This window comes from Hetaerina americana, unplaced genomic scaffold (assembly GCF_022747635.1).
Source record: "Hetaerina americana unplaced genomic scaffold, ioHetAmer1.1.p SCAF_1, whole genome shotgun sequence".
Lineage (NCBI taxonomy): Eukaryota > Metazoa > Arthropoda > Insecta > Odonata > Calopterygidae > Hetaerina > Hetaerina americana.
In genome coordinates this window covers 119,185,860-119,200,962 of record NW_027286069.1, presented here as the reverse complement: position 1 = coordinate 119,200,962, position 15,103 = coordinate 119,185,860, and positions in this window count along the sequence as shown.

Sequence of the window (15,103 nt, the reverse complement as noted above, 5' to 3'; positions counted from 1 at the left end):
TCTACCTGCTCTAGTTTTTGCCCTCCTATTTTAATGTTTAGCTTAGCCTCTTTCTTTCTAGAAAATCACATAACCTTTGTTTTATTAATGTTGATTCTCATCCCATACCTTTCGCACTGAATTTCAAATTCACTAAGCAATGCTTGCTGCCCCTTGGCTGACTGACATATACTAAAGCTTGGTCATTAGCGGACCTAACTGATTTTACGTATTCCCCGCCCACTTTCATTCCTACCTCCAGTTCTTCCCATGCCTCTTTAATTATTTCCTCTACGATACATACAGGTTGAACAGCAACGGTGACAATAGGCAACCTTGCCTCACACCTCTTCCTAACACTGCCCATCCGGACTCCCCGTTCCCCACTCGCACTTGTGCAGTCTGAGACATGTACAGGTTGGGGATGAGCCTCCTTTCCCTCCAATCTATTCCTATTTTCTTCAATATAATCATTACTTTTTCCCAATTCACTCTATCAAACGCTTTTTCGAAATCTATGAAACAGGCAAATACCTCCTGGTTGTGTTCTATATTCCTCTCGATTAATAATCTCATTACTGCAATGGCATCACGCGTACCTCTCCCCTTCCTAAACCCAGACTGGTCATCCCCTAAGTAATCATTTGCCCTATTCTCTATCCTTTTGTTTATGAGGGGATCGAGATGGTGCGGGGGCTAACGTACTGGCTTCCCACCCTGAGGGCACGGGTTCAAATCCCGGCGGTGTTGAATATTTTTCAGAGGTATCTCGATCCCTACTTGAGGTGCTTTGTGGAGGGCACTTTGAGTGAGTACGCCGTCCGTCGGATGGGACGTTAAGCCGCGGACCCCTTGGCGCCTTTCGTAAAGAGTAGGCTAATGCCGACGCCGGGTTTCTCTCCACCCTTCATCCTTTCCTGTCCTTCCCCTATGGCGCAAATGACCTTAGCTGTCGGTCGCCTCCCCTCAAAACTACTACTACTTTTGTTTATGATCCTGAGAATAACTTTAGCTGCGTGGGATATCAAACTTATCGTCCTGTAGTCCTCACATGATGTAGCCTTTACATTTTTCGGAATAGGAACTAAAACTGATCTCACAGTCTTCCGGTTAGAGTCCTTCCTCATAAACACTACGAATCAGCCCATATAGCCTCTTCCTCCCACATTTTCCTAAACATTTCAATAGTTCCGTGGGAATGTTATCCACCCCCACGACCTTATTTAGTTTCATCTCCCTTAATGCCCTTTCTATCTCCTTGTCTAGTATGCCTGGACCTAAGCTATCTTCCTCTACGTCATATTCTTTTTCAATGTCTAACTTTGTTGGTCTAAGCTCTTTACTATACAGTTCTTCTATATATTCCTTCCATCTCTCTTGGATCTTTCCTGCGTCAACTATTACCTTACCCGCCTTATCTCTATCTGTTAGCATAGATCTTCCTTTCTTACTTCCCGATAATGATTTAACTTTGCTGTACAGCGCACCGATTTCACCCTTCCTCTGCAGACTTTTCATATCCTCGCACTGCGTCTTCCACCATGATTCTTTTGCTTTATTTGTTGCTTGCCTCAATTTATTGTTTAATTCTTTGTACTTCATTTTGCCTAATTCTGTATTGGCATTCTTCCATTTTCGCCGCTCATCCATCTTTGTGATCATCTCATCCGTGATCCATGGTTTCCTAGTTCTTTTGGCGTTAACGGTTCCAATAGTGTCTTTTGCGGCTTTAGACAACCCTTCCTTGATCATTTCCCATTTTTCTTCGATAGTACTCTAGCTCTTTACCATTCTCCATGATTTTCTCTACCGCCTGAATGTACTCCTTCCTTTTCAAACCATTTAATGCTTCTAAATTCCATTTTCTAACTCGCCGCCCCTGCCTTATCTTTTTGAAACGGACGCTACATTTCATAACAACTAAATTGCGGTCATGGTCCGCATCCGCTCCCGGGAAGCTGTGTGAATTTATCACATTGTTCCTAAACCTGTGTCTAACCAGGATAGCTGATACCTTCCTGGGTCACCTGGCATTTTCCATGTATACCTGCGTCTTTTGTGGTGTCTAAACCAAGTGTTGGTGATGACTAACCCCTGTCTCCAGCAGATCTTAACTGCTTTCTCCCCGCGGTCATTCCTCGTGCCTTAACCGTAGTCTCCGACCTCATCACCATCTCTTCCTTCGCCTACCGTCGCATTCCAATCCCCCATCACTATCAAATGTTTTCCTGCAGGAACACACGCAATTATGTTCTTTAACTGATCGTATATCCTATCGACCTCTTCTTCCTTATGGTTGCTCGGGGGCATGTATGGCTGAATAATAACCAAGTTCGTCGGTTTTGCTTTTATCTCTACTAGTAATAATCTATCCGTTACGTGCTCTATGTCTACTACGCTTCTTCCTACCTCTTTATTTAATACTATGGCAACCCCTCGTTGGATCTCGTCCCCGCCGCTGTATATTATTCTATAATTATCACTCCAGTAATCCCCGCTATCCTTCCATCTCACCTTGCATAGACCTAAAATATCGATATTTCCCCTTCCCATCTCTCGCTTAACATTCTCCAATTTCCCTGTCCTCATCATTGTCCTGACATTCCACGTTCCTATTTTAACTAATTTGGTCTTCTTCTCCTGGGTCTTCTGTCCTGCTGTTGCCGGTTTCCCCTTGCAAGGGTTTCGTGGGATGACGACCGCGCAAGCCTTGCCTCTCCCGCTGCCGGACACGACACACGACCGATTGGGCCGAGCCCCGTAGTTGCCAGGACTCAAAATCTCTGTATTGTCCATCATTTAAATCATGGGAGTGATAGTTGAGGTGGTTTCCCGTTGCCTTCCTCAATAGTGTTTTTAACGTGACACCATCACTTACTGGCCGCCCCACTGGGGTCAGACGCCATTGCAGCCGCCTCACTGAGGAACAGACGGTGCGTGGACTACCTTTCGTCTGGCTCCTAACCTTCGACCTATCCGGCAAGGGTGACCCTGCCAGGAGCAATTATTATTACTCCCCCCAGCACAGCCCTAGGGGTCATCGGAACGCACAAGCCCTTCCACCACGTCAAGGTTGTAGTCCGGGGAGGGGGAGAACATGAATATTGAATGCATTCTATATGAAATTTTAATTGAATAAAATCAGAGAATAAATACCTTGAAATAAAAAGATCTGTCGGTGAGTTCGAGTTTAAATTTCAGGATGTGGAAAGCAACTCTCATGGGTGAGTCCTCGGAAAGCAAATCATCCGCAGTTTCATATTCCACTTCATTCCTCGCCACTCCCTCCAATGTGGTGGCATTGGTATCAATTTCATGGCAGAGGGAATTTGAGCCCAGCCAATATCCATTTCCCCAGAACAAGCCTTGGGAGTAGCGACCCGTAGAATCTAGCACTGGAAATAGAAAAGTTAAGAAACAATTATGTACACACAAATTAAAACTTTCATGAATAGAAAAAAATACTTTGTTGAAATTTAAAGAGCTAAAGCTAGCCCATAATCCAGGACAGACGGGATTTATTTCAATTTAGGAATGTTTGGGCATTTCGTTAGCCTTCTTAAGTATAGCATAAATTAATTTTTCCTATTTTCCAAATTTTATTCATATTTTAATGAATCACAATGCAATTGTAATTTTAGAGCAGCTAACGCAATGAGAATCATTTGATAAAATTGTCATGAGGATAACTGACACAATTTTTTGATTACATATGCATACTAAAATTAGGGTTGCGGTAGTCTAGTGGGTAGAGCATTGGACTACTGACCGGAGGGTCCTGGGTTAAAATCCCGGGCAAGGCACTCTGGGCACCTGCAGCTCCACCCAAGCTAAAGTGATTTTTCGGGTATTAGGTCTTCCTGGGAAACCATAACCGGCACAGGGAAAGGAACTGGCCCCCCTACCCTGATGTGTGAATTTTCACACGCCGTAGTATCGGGTGACCTCTACCATCACCTACTAAACCGACCTACGGGTAGATTACTGTGTTTGTGGTTTATATCCATACTCTTTACACATTTATTCACTTGAATAACCATTTTACTCAAAGAAATGCAAAAAACATATATTGGTTCCACAGTTATAAAAACGCATTTACAAACGGGTACAAATTACATAAAATTGCATACAGAATTAAAATGTAATTTAGAATTAAAGAATAATTTTGATTTGCAATACATGAAAGACATTTTCAGATGATATACAGGTACGCAAACATGCCTGGGTAGGTTAATTAATGTATATAAAATATAAATATTAAATGATATTCCAAAATAAAAGATGGAAATAGAATATTAGAAATATAATATTACTTGCAGGCCAGATGAGGGTACAAAATAATGAATGTTGTATGTAGTTTTTAACTTAATTTTGTGGCATCAATTAAGAACATTTTCCCGATGGGCTTTATGAACAACTTATTGACATGTACAGATATCCACATTGCAATAATTAGCGTTCAAAACTTCTTCATACATTTTTAATAATATTTGTTTTATGGGATCCTGGTGGGATAGAAAGAAATTCAATATAATCACAACTTTAGGCATCTCTCATAATTTGACTTATGGGAGAGTGGTGTGATTTTGAGCATGATACCTAATATCTACTCAAGGAGCATTTAACTGTAACACGAGTCAAATGAATAAAATACTGAATTTCACTAAAATTAAAATTTGTTGCTCTTTTTAACTTTTGCATTTTATTCTCATTTGGCATAAAATGTATATTTTCTCTAAAAATGATTCTTTCAGAAATAACCACACGGAAATCCTAAACTTTAGGAAACCTCGCTATACCTTCCACAGCTTCAGGCTCAATTTCAGCTAACATTCACTCCTAAAATTATCGGTGGCAGCTTTCGAAATCCTTTTACCAAAAGATATGTGGTTAATAGATACGCACGCATCGATTTCTGAGATTATTTCTGGGATAAAGTTGCTTAAGGGACGACGAGGACGTCTTTGCTCCTTTAAAGAGCACTTTCATTTTCACTGAGAAGAAGAAGAGCCCTTGATCGACCGCCTTTCTCCCTCCGGGTCAGCACCGCCGCCACGTATTCTGGCTCCCTTCAACATGAGCGGAGAACCAATGAACCACTTGACCGATGCGTGGACAGTGTCACGTGACAGCGGTGAAAGCCACGCGTGGCGTTTTTGAATCTTCTATTCGGAAGAGCGATTCTCTCAAATTTTCGCAATATTTAACAATTCGCCATTTCACAACCACTCATCCATCCATTCAAAAATCTCCCCAAGGATTTTCCCACAATAAAAGCAAAGAAAAGGAGAAGGAAGGACAGCAAATATGACGACTCCTCTTTATTTTCTATTGCCGCATTTTAGTTTGGAAAACATTCGGCGTAATTCATGTTTTTCTCCTTCCTTGCATACGTCGTAGTTTGTTCAGAAAAAAATCCCTCAGGCGCCACAAGTCAAGAGTTATGACAAAAAATGATTTTATGTCGAATGCGGCATCCTTGTCGATAGTTGATGAAGCTCCGTGGATGAACTAGTGAGCTTGATCAGTGGCCCAAATACACTGCAAGCTTGTTTTTTTTAAGTCCAAGCAAATAATTCACCATAGGGGCTCTAAAAAATTATGTACCACGGAATACCGGTTCAAATTTTCACCACAGTTCGATTTTTAGGTTGAAAAGCGATGGAAGTGATATATTTTACTGCCTGACCTTTTTTAGGGGTAAATATTCTCCCCTCCATGTATATACCCATCTCTCGAGTGATACCCTGCTAGAACGGAGGGATTGCCGTAGATAAGTTTCACAAGCGCACTTACCTTTCAGTTTTATCAGTCCATTTAGTCCACTCACTTTGAGCTTTATAGTTTTTTCAAACCGATAGTGATCCAATGCTCCCTCATTTTTTCTGGTTTAAAAACTAAGTGTTTTAACTTTTTGTGCGATTTCCTAATCGCCTAAGTTGAAGAATCGCTGACATAATAGAATTATTTAATTTTAATAAACATTCTCCTTTTGAAGTAAACCATTTATGTCACTCCGTCATTTAATTGAAAATCATCCACGTTTAAACTTTCCACTCCTCAAGCTCTCTCGTTAAATAATGAAGAGGACATTATTTACTCTCCGTATGGTCAATATTGCAGGAAAAAAATCACAACAACTGGATTAAAAATGTTTGAATTACATTAGAGAAATCTAAAAAAAATTCAATATAAGAAATTCAAAGGAAATGAACATCATTTCTCATTCCATGGGTCTATAAAATCAATTAAGTTCATGCACTAATATCTATAAATACACATGAAATTTGTTTGAACAGTTTAACCACCACATAAACTGTTTGTTCAATAGCTAAAAATACTCTGAATGCCATGCGAGAGATGTAATGCACCGTCCAATAAATACGCGAACTGATTCCATAAAAACTTTATTTTGCAAAATTTAGTCTACGTCGATTTTGTCCCCTGTTCAAAGCACTCTCCATTCGTATGGCTATGCCTTCTTATTCCATCTTCTTCTTTTCATACACTGTTTATAAAGCACCCTTGGAAGTCCTCGGCAAATAAGGCGTTTTAGTTTTCTCGTCGTGTCTTGCCTTATTGTGTCTTCCACATCTTCCCAGTGATATGTTCCCTCATCACATTTTTGCATTTTGGGAACATAAAAAAGTCGCGAAAAAGGTGAATAAGGAGGATGATCAAGGATGGCGATTGAATTTATTGCCAAAACTGTTGATTTTCCTAAATTCAGTTCATCAGCTATCATTCGGACAGTTTTTCGACAGTTTCATGTTTCATTCAGAGCATTATCACCGTAAACAGCTGTCAACATTACAGTAATATCTTGATAACTTCTACCGCACTTGGCCAAAAAACTTTATGTTTATTCGTTGCTCCGTGATTTCGCCAATTTCCTTTTTCGACAAACAGTAAAAACAAGGACAAGAGAAACTATAACATGACTGGCACCATACGCACAGCCCGACGATCCGCCAAACACAGACGGCTCATTGGGCCCCAAGGACAACTAGAGCCGCTAGTGGGCGGGGCTATAGTCTGCGCCATGGCCGCCAGATTGCACTAGTTCGCGTATTTTTTGGGCAGACCGCTTGAGGGCGTCTGAAGAGGAGAGGCATAGCAATGTCCTCACGCAATAGTGCGGATTCCATGATTCAAACTGCTAACGGCTGCCTAAATGCATGAAAAAATGCACGAATATAAACAAAAGAAAGAAACGATAAAATTGAGAGAAAAGCAGGGAAAGAATCTAACGCCTCCATTCATTCAATCGCCTAAGTCAATCACGCCGCCATTCCTCCGCCGAACCTCGGGGACCCTGAAGATGGGAGAATTCAACGCTCCAATTATGGAGTCAGCCAAATTACACAGTTTTGACCAGAGGCCAATGTAAAGCCTATTTCAATTTATGATCGGAGATTAAGGTGATTTACTACATTTGCCGCATAATATTGATCAGGCGGATGGGGTGAAATGGAATTCGTGCGACGGAGAACGAATTAGATCCGCATTATTTTTTCGTTACTTTCCGACAATCCACATGTAACACTTCACAAACAATGACTCCAATGCGGCATCAACAAAACATTAATAATACAAAGACAATTGAATAATATAATGCAGCATAAATAAATTGAAATTTCCTAATAAATCCTTATTGGAAATCAAATACACATTCATACGCGTCATTCCCGCCATTACCGTTAGGACTAGGCAAAGTTAAAAAAGTCTTTGATTATGATAACTCTGATTTTGAGTTACTACAATAAAAATGGATGATTTCACCAATTGCCTGTACTGGCACACCTATCTTGATCATGCAGAGATTTACGTAACTTGCGAGACTTCTAATATTCCGCGTGTCTCCGCCCACCTTCGCCCTCGGTCCAATCCCTTCTTTTCAAACCACTGACTCATATCCCTGAGAGAGTGCGTCGTCTCTCTTTGGAGAATCGAGTCGCATACATTCTCCCGTCCGATCTCTGTTTCATCCCCTCGGGCTCAGCACATTGACTTACCAACGTTTTACCACCTTCATTACACCAAATTTGCACTAAACTCATCTTTAACGCATGTAGTCACGCTATTCACAGTAAAATAGCAAGTCTCACCGACACTTTTTCTAATGCGACACTTAAAAGTTTGTATTAAAAGTCTCGGTAACAATTTTTTCCCGATGTGTGCGTCACGTGATGAATTCACACCGTCGGTTATCAGCGTTCGCATGATTGCAGATAGTATATTGACTTCTATCTATATTCTATCAGACTGCGCACCATTACCAATGAGAATTTGGCAATGCGAAAGATCCGTGCTAAACTCGTCTAGGAGGTCTCAACGAATGACTAAGAGCAAAGTCGAGTGTCTGCTTGCGAAGATCTTCTGCAACGACATCGCGATGATTCCCCAACCCCCTTACAATCCCGACTAGGCACCTCACTCCTCCCCCCTGAAATCTTCCCTCAAAGGACACCACCACGGGACCCTAAGTATCGTCAGAGAAGTTTGCACGCGTACCCTTAAGGCCCTGCCGGAATCCGCCTACCAGGGAGCCATCGAGTCGAGCGGAAAAGCCGCTCTGGTAAAAGTGTGTTGACGCTCAAAGGGACGTACTTTGAAGAATTGAGAGGCATTGTAGCAATATCCAGAGAAATAAATCTATTTTTCGGAAACTTTTCTCCATACTTTTTGCACAAACCTTGTACTATATACGACCCCGGAGTAATCTGGAAGACCCAATGCCTAACATTCACCCAAGGCCTCTCATTCAGAATCGGACCCACAGTCTTGATCGCAGTGAATACTATCACCAACCACTAACCAAAATGCCAAAAAAAACATTCATACATTCCAAAAGCATCACACTCTTAGTGCTAATTATATTGAAGTCGTCGCAAGTTCGCAATAATTTCTCTCGCCAACTCTTTATTCCTCTCCGAGCACACCTCTCCCATTATCGATAGCAACAATAGTCCTAGAGTCGCCATTTCCGTTTCCTGATTGGCCAATCTTATCCACGCTGTTCATTATGGACTCGATCCTCCTAGCTTTTTGTTCAAATTTTAAGATTATTTGAGGATATAGTTCGCAAGTTTCATAGCCTTTCCAATAAGCGTGCCGCGTGTAGTATTCTCTGCCAAGGTCACGGCACTCAAATTATGGGCCAAACTATTGGCATTCTTTCGTCAGGACGCCACAACCAAACCACCCTAGCCAGGTCCGATGTCACTCACACGAACAAGCCAGCATCCCTTCTTAAGTGATTGCTGCTTTGATGATATCCTGGACACTTATCGTTGCCCACATCCTAACACACTGGGAGGAATATGCATATACGCCGAAATGAATACGTAATGCCTACTTTCGCAATTAAATGAATATCTTATGAAGCAATATTATTTGTTGAAAACGTTAAGAAACAGCGGGTATCCCCTTTAGAATCTACGGGAAGTAATGCGAGGGTGGGCTGAGAAGTGATGCACATATGCTTGTGGAGCGCGAACGAAATGACCTTCAGAAACACATCAGTTGGCACGTGGAAGTAACATTCCCTCTTAGATATGCATGCGCAGATTTGAGGTCGCTATATTCATCCAGTGTATTTCGAGAAGCGGAAGCATGAAGACGTGTTATAGTGCTATGTCAACGCGAGTTAAACACTATGCTGTTATCGAATTTTTAACTGCTGAAAAAGTGATTCCTACTGAGATTCATCGTCGTTTAAAGGCTGCTTATGATGATGATGGTGTTGATTGCTATACTGTTTATTTATTTATTTATTTTTATTTATTCAGTATCAGTCCGAAAACAGCACATCTTGGCCTTTACATCGAACTATTAACAACGATAACAATGGTCACATACACAAACACTAACACCCAAGCCCTGGGTGGAGGAAAATTCACCGAGACGGGAATCGAACCCGCTACCCTTGGAATGGCAGACGAGGACGTTACCCCGCCGCCACCGGGGTCGGCAACGTCGGGTCGGTTAATCGATGGGTAGTAAAATTTCGTGGTTGCGAGCCTGGAAAAGCGATAATTGTTGATGAAACACGCGGCGAACGTCCGATCACTGCCACAGACGATTAACTTCGCAGACTTGTCTAAGATTTGATTCAAAATGACCCGCGAATCACTCAAAAGCGTATCGCAAACCATATTGGAATATCCAAGGAAGATGCTTGTCGTGTTAAAGGCACCAACCTGGCGCCAACAATCTCGCAAGATGACAACGCTCGTCCACACACCTCACGCGCAACTGGAGAGGCTCTGCGAAACCTGAAATTCGAACCGATTCCACACCCTCCTTATCCATTCCCCCCTTTTGTTTCTTCATCTCAAAAGACACCTCAAATGCAATCCTTACACCTCGAACGATGAGGTGAAGGCAGCTGTCAAGTCCTAGATACGAGAAAAGTCGGAAGAGTTTTTCAGTGACGGAATGAAATGATATGTTAGATGTCGGAAGAAATGTGTTGGCCTTAACGGTGACTACGTTGAAAAGTGATTATGAAACGTATGTATTGTGCATTTAGCCCGATCTTGCAATTTGTTTTTGTTCGCGCTCTACAAGCATGTGTGCGTTACTTTTCAGCCTACCCTTGTTGTTGTTACCAAACGGCTGTACACTTGAAAAACTTCATTTCTCTTTGGAACGACTCAGGCAAGATGCCCGAGGAAGACCTTTCCTAGTTTTCCTTAAACATACGAATAAAGTAGAATTGAATGCAATAATCGTTCGAGTTCGCAGTTCTTGATCTTCTGAAACTCCTATTACTTGAAGATATCCCTCCGCCTTTCCAAGTTATTCAATTCCAAGTGGGCAAGGGATATAAAATTTGGTGAAATACAAAGACTTAAGTCGGTTGTGTGCTGTATCATTTCAATTGGGTCAGCATTATTTGAACACAATCATAGATTTAGATACACGCGAAGAAAAACTCATCTTGATCAAGTTCCCTTCAAAATTGTCGTCCTGAGATGTGTCCGAGGGTCTTGCCTTGCTCACTTGGAAGTTAATCATCTGAGAAGATGGAAATGGACCGAAGGGCATCTTGAAAAGTAAGGAGATTAAGCAGCAGATTAAATAGTGCGGTTAGCTGAACTCCAGGGACCCGTGAAATTTCGCGTCAATTTATACCAATCAACACAAGTTCCTCACCAGAGACACGGAATTCATCTGGAAATATAGTCCTCCGAATGTAGTTTGGGATGGAGTAAAAAAGACACCAAAGTCAATTTTCTCACAATGTAAGTAATTAATAGCACCGATTTCCTCATAATAATATATCATTTTACAGCGCCGATTGACAAACCACATACATTATAATTCGACAAAAGTAGCATACCAATTATGGCGATAAGATGAAAAAACACGATCGAGACGAATACAAATGAAATTTAAAAAAATAACAATACGATACCCCCTAGCCTCTCATACTAGCTCTAACAGATGGCTTATTCACTTAATGCTTTATCAGAACGGTTTCAGGGGTTAATCAGCTGGAATAATTCAAGTGTGGCGAAGGGAAAAATAAGTCAACCCCAATAGTAGAACTCATGGGCACTCGATAGAACCATAAGTTTGATTTCGCACGCAGCCAAGGTAGTGCTTAGAATCATTGCCCAAAGGATGGAGGATAAGGCAAATGATTACTTAAGGGGCGATCGGTTTGGGTTCGGGAAAGGTAAAGGCACGTGAGATACGATTGTGGAAATGAGGTCAATGGTAGATAGAAACATAGGATACCGCAGTATTGAGGTCACTAAGTGAACGGAACATAGGATACAAGCGTCTCCCATCCTAGATTCGTGCGAGAGAGTGCTGTAATCGAGTAGTTTTAAGAGAGGCGACCGGCAGCTCATTTTCGCCATTAGGAATGGATGGGAAAGGAGGAAGGGTGGAGGGAAACCTGGCTTCGGCATTAGTCTACTCTTAGCGTGCTCTTCACAAAGCAGCGTCTCATATATGGATCGAGATGCCACTGAAACACTTTTGTTGTCTCGAAGATTTGAACCCGGGCCCTCTCGGTGGGAAGCCTGCACGCTAGCCACAGAACCATCCTGATCCCCTGTTATTCACATATCTTTGAACTAGTTTACGAATTCCTTCAGCATGAAATTCTGCCGCCTGAGATCGCAGCCAATCGATGACGACATCTCTTGAAGTTCCTCCTCGTGACTACCAAAAAGCTTTCAAAAGTCTAACTTTTCAGTCGTGTTTCCATCATCAACACAGTCGTAGAAATCTATGTAAAACTTTCCCAAGATTTCAGATATCGTAAAACTTCGGTTTTCACGAACTTTTTCGTCAATTTTTCGGCGCAGTTCATCATTCACCACAGACGGGCGGTCACTTCTGTCGTCATCATCATGGACATTTTATCGTTCACTCTTATAAGAACGACAACACTGACGCACAACTCTTTTTATCACTCATCACATTTGGTCCATGCAGAGCACTAATTTCCCTGAGACGACTGTCAGCAGCTTTGAAGTTTTTTATCAGTAAAAACCTTATCACTGAACGGAAGTCACATTTGGCGGGAGTTTCTCGCCTTACTATTGACTCGCCATTTTAAACAAACGACAAACGATGAGACCTTCCAATTACTGCAGCACGATGCATACTGACCTATACTGTGTGCGTCAATGCAGTGACCATTCGGCTCCCTCTTCCACTTATTCTCACGCCAAACGGAGGTTACTTTCTGGGCAGTCCTCGTATTTCGCCTCAGAGCCGACTAAATTTCGCTGGAGGCTGGAATTGAGCTTCCCAGGCAGTCCAAAGGTTCTGACGCCACGCCATTTCGACGGGACGAGCTTCAATCACGAAACCTATTTCACCCTCCCATCCTCACTTTACCCGCGTGATCCCCCGTGACTCTATCCCGTGACACATCCACGAGTCACTATTAGCAGATTATGGCCTCAATCATGAGACTTTTCGATCGAGGGAAAAGGCATCCATTTTCCTCACAATTGGCACTTGTGGGTTTTAGAAATTAGGAATTGAATGGGAAATAATTTATAACTAGTTCCAACAAAGATCACAAAAAAGGAGTTATTTATAACCTATCGTTGACCCCTTACTCCTCCGGTAGATTTAAACATAGATACTGAGGAACTAATAAATAATCCGAAAAAATAGAAATTTTGCAGAAGGAAGAAACAAGGAAATTGGGAATCGAATGAGACTGTTTTAATATTATTAATAAAAAAATGAAATACTCTCTCTTCTACGATAAAAAAGTGAGCTTCCCACTCGCTGAAATGGCACGGTGCAGAGACGTGTTTTCGTATGTTTCTTTATTGGCCATGCGTGCCCCCTTAAGCACCCAGCACGCTTCTTCTGCGCTGAAGGTTGTCAAACAGCTTGACTGAATACGAGTGTAAGGTCGCCCAGAGGAGCCACCTGGAATCAAACCCGGGTCCTCTGGTCGGGAGCCCAGTGCACCCATCGCCAGTGGTCACCAACTGGTGATCCACAGGCGACCCGCGGAGGCATTTAAAGCAATCACACGAATAAATTTGCTAAAATCGAAGAGGTTTTAAGAATTCTGTTATAATTAATCAAGTTTAATTAAAATTTTATATTAATCAAATGGAACTTTTATGATCATTATATTTAAAATTGACTGCACTTTAAGGAAAAAAAATATTGGTTTTGGGGATCGGGATGGTACGGTGGCTTCCCACACCGAGGATCCGGGTTCGAATTCCGGTATTGGTCAGATTTGTTTTAAGCAGTTCGAATCCCGGCGGAGTTGAATATTTTTCAGCCGTATCTCGATCCTTACTTGGTGTGCTTTGTGGAGAGCACTTAAGTAAGACACCCGTCGGATGAGACGTTAAACTGTTTGACCCCTTGGCGCCTTTCGTTAAGAGTAGGCTAACACATTAGTGGATCGGATGTTTGGCAACCGTTACTCTAAATTGCTAGGGGACTGGATGTCTCCCTTCAGCATCACAACAGGACTGCCTCCATGTCGACGGCCAACTCCCTCCTAATCCCATGGTGCCTTCACGAGATGAAATGGAGATGGCTTTAATAGGGACCGGGTCCATTGCGAGGGATATTCATTCGAAGAATATGTTTTCCGACCCGAGTTAGGTCACCTGACAGGGCAAGGTTGCATTTGACACTTCAAATGAACATCACGTGGGAGAGCATTTCAAAGGAAACCACGCATTCTTCGGGATTATAAATTTTGTGTCGAAACTTCATTTCAATGAGGAAGCAGACATTCCTTTCTCTGCATTTCAGTAGAATGTCACAGTGGGAATTTAAAAATGAGAGTCGCCATGAATTGGAAAGGATTATTTGGAATGCTCATGCGAGTATAGAGAAGAGAACTTTCTTTGACAGCCTGGAGTAAACGCACGGGTCGAATTTACATTTGAGGTCCGAGAGAAATTTCAAGATTCCGATTAGAATATGGGTCAGTGCCCTACGAGGTGATCAGGGGGCGTGCACCGATCGGGTAATCATTTGCTGAAGAAATTCGACCTTAAAACGAAGATAATTTACAGAAATACATACCATTCAGGTGTACGTTGGATGCAAAATTCTAATTGAAATAATGTATGAATAATTCCTATCAATTTCCGTCCTCACACTATTTTATTCCACCCAACATCTCCACCGTACGGAAAAATATTGACCCATTACTCCGGTTACCCTAGCCCCTATTTATCCCATTGGAAATCAATTCAAGACTGCGGATCTGGAATTCCACTGAGAGTAATGGATAGTGCGACACTTGGCAATTGGAATAAAACTTAAAAAAGTGCGTAGTGAGGAATTTGAAAAAGAGCAATTTCCTCCCAGACGCCTAATTCATTGGGAACACCGAAATGAAATCGTTGAGTCGATTAAATACAGACATAGGCGTTACCCTCACTCACGACCTCTCCTGGGGGAAACACAGATACGGGGAATATGTGGATAAGCTAACAAAAAATTAGGATTTATTAGAAGAGTTGTGGGTAAATGTGATAATAAGGTCAAAGAGAAATACTATATTCTCTGTCGCTGGTTAGGCCTCATTTAGAATACTAGGATATGGGATCCTCAAGAAGTTGGAATGATTGCCGAATTGGATTGCGAGCAGCGCAGAGGAGCT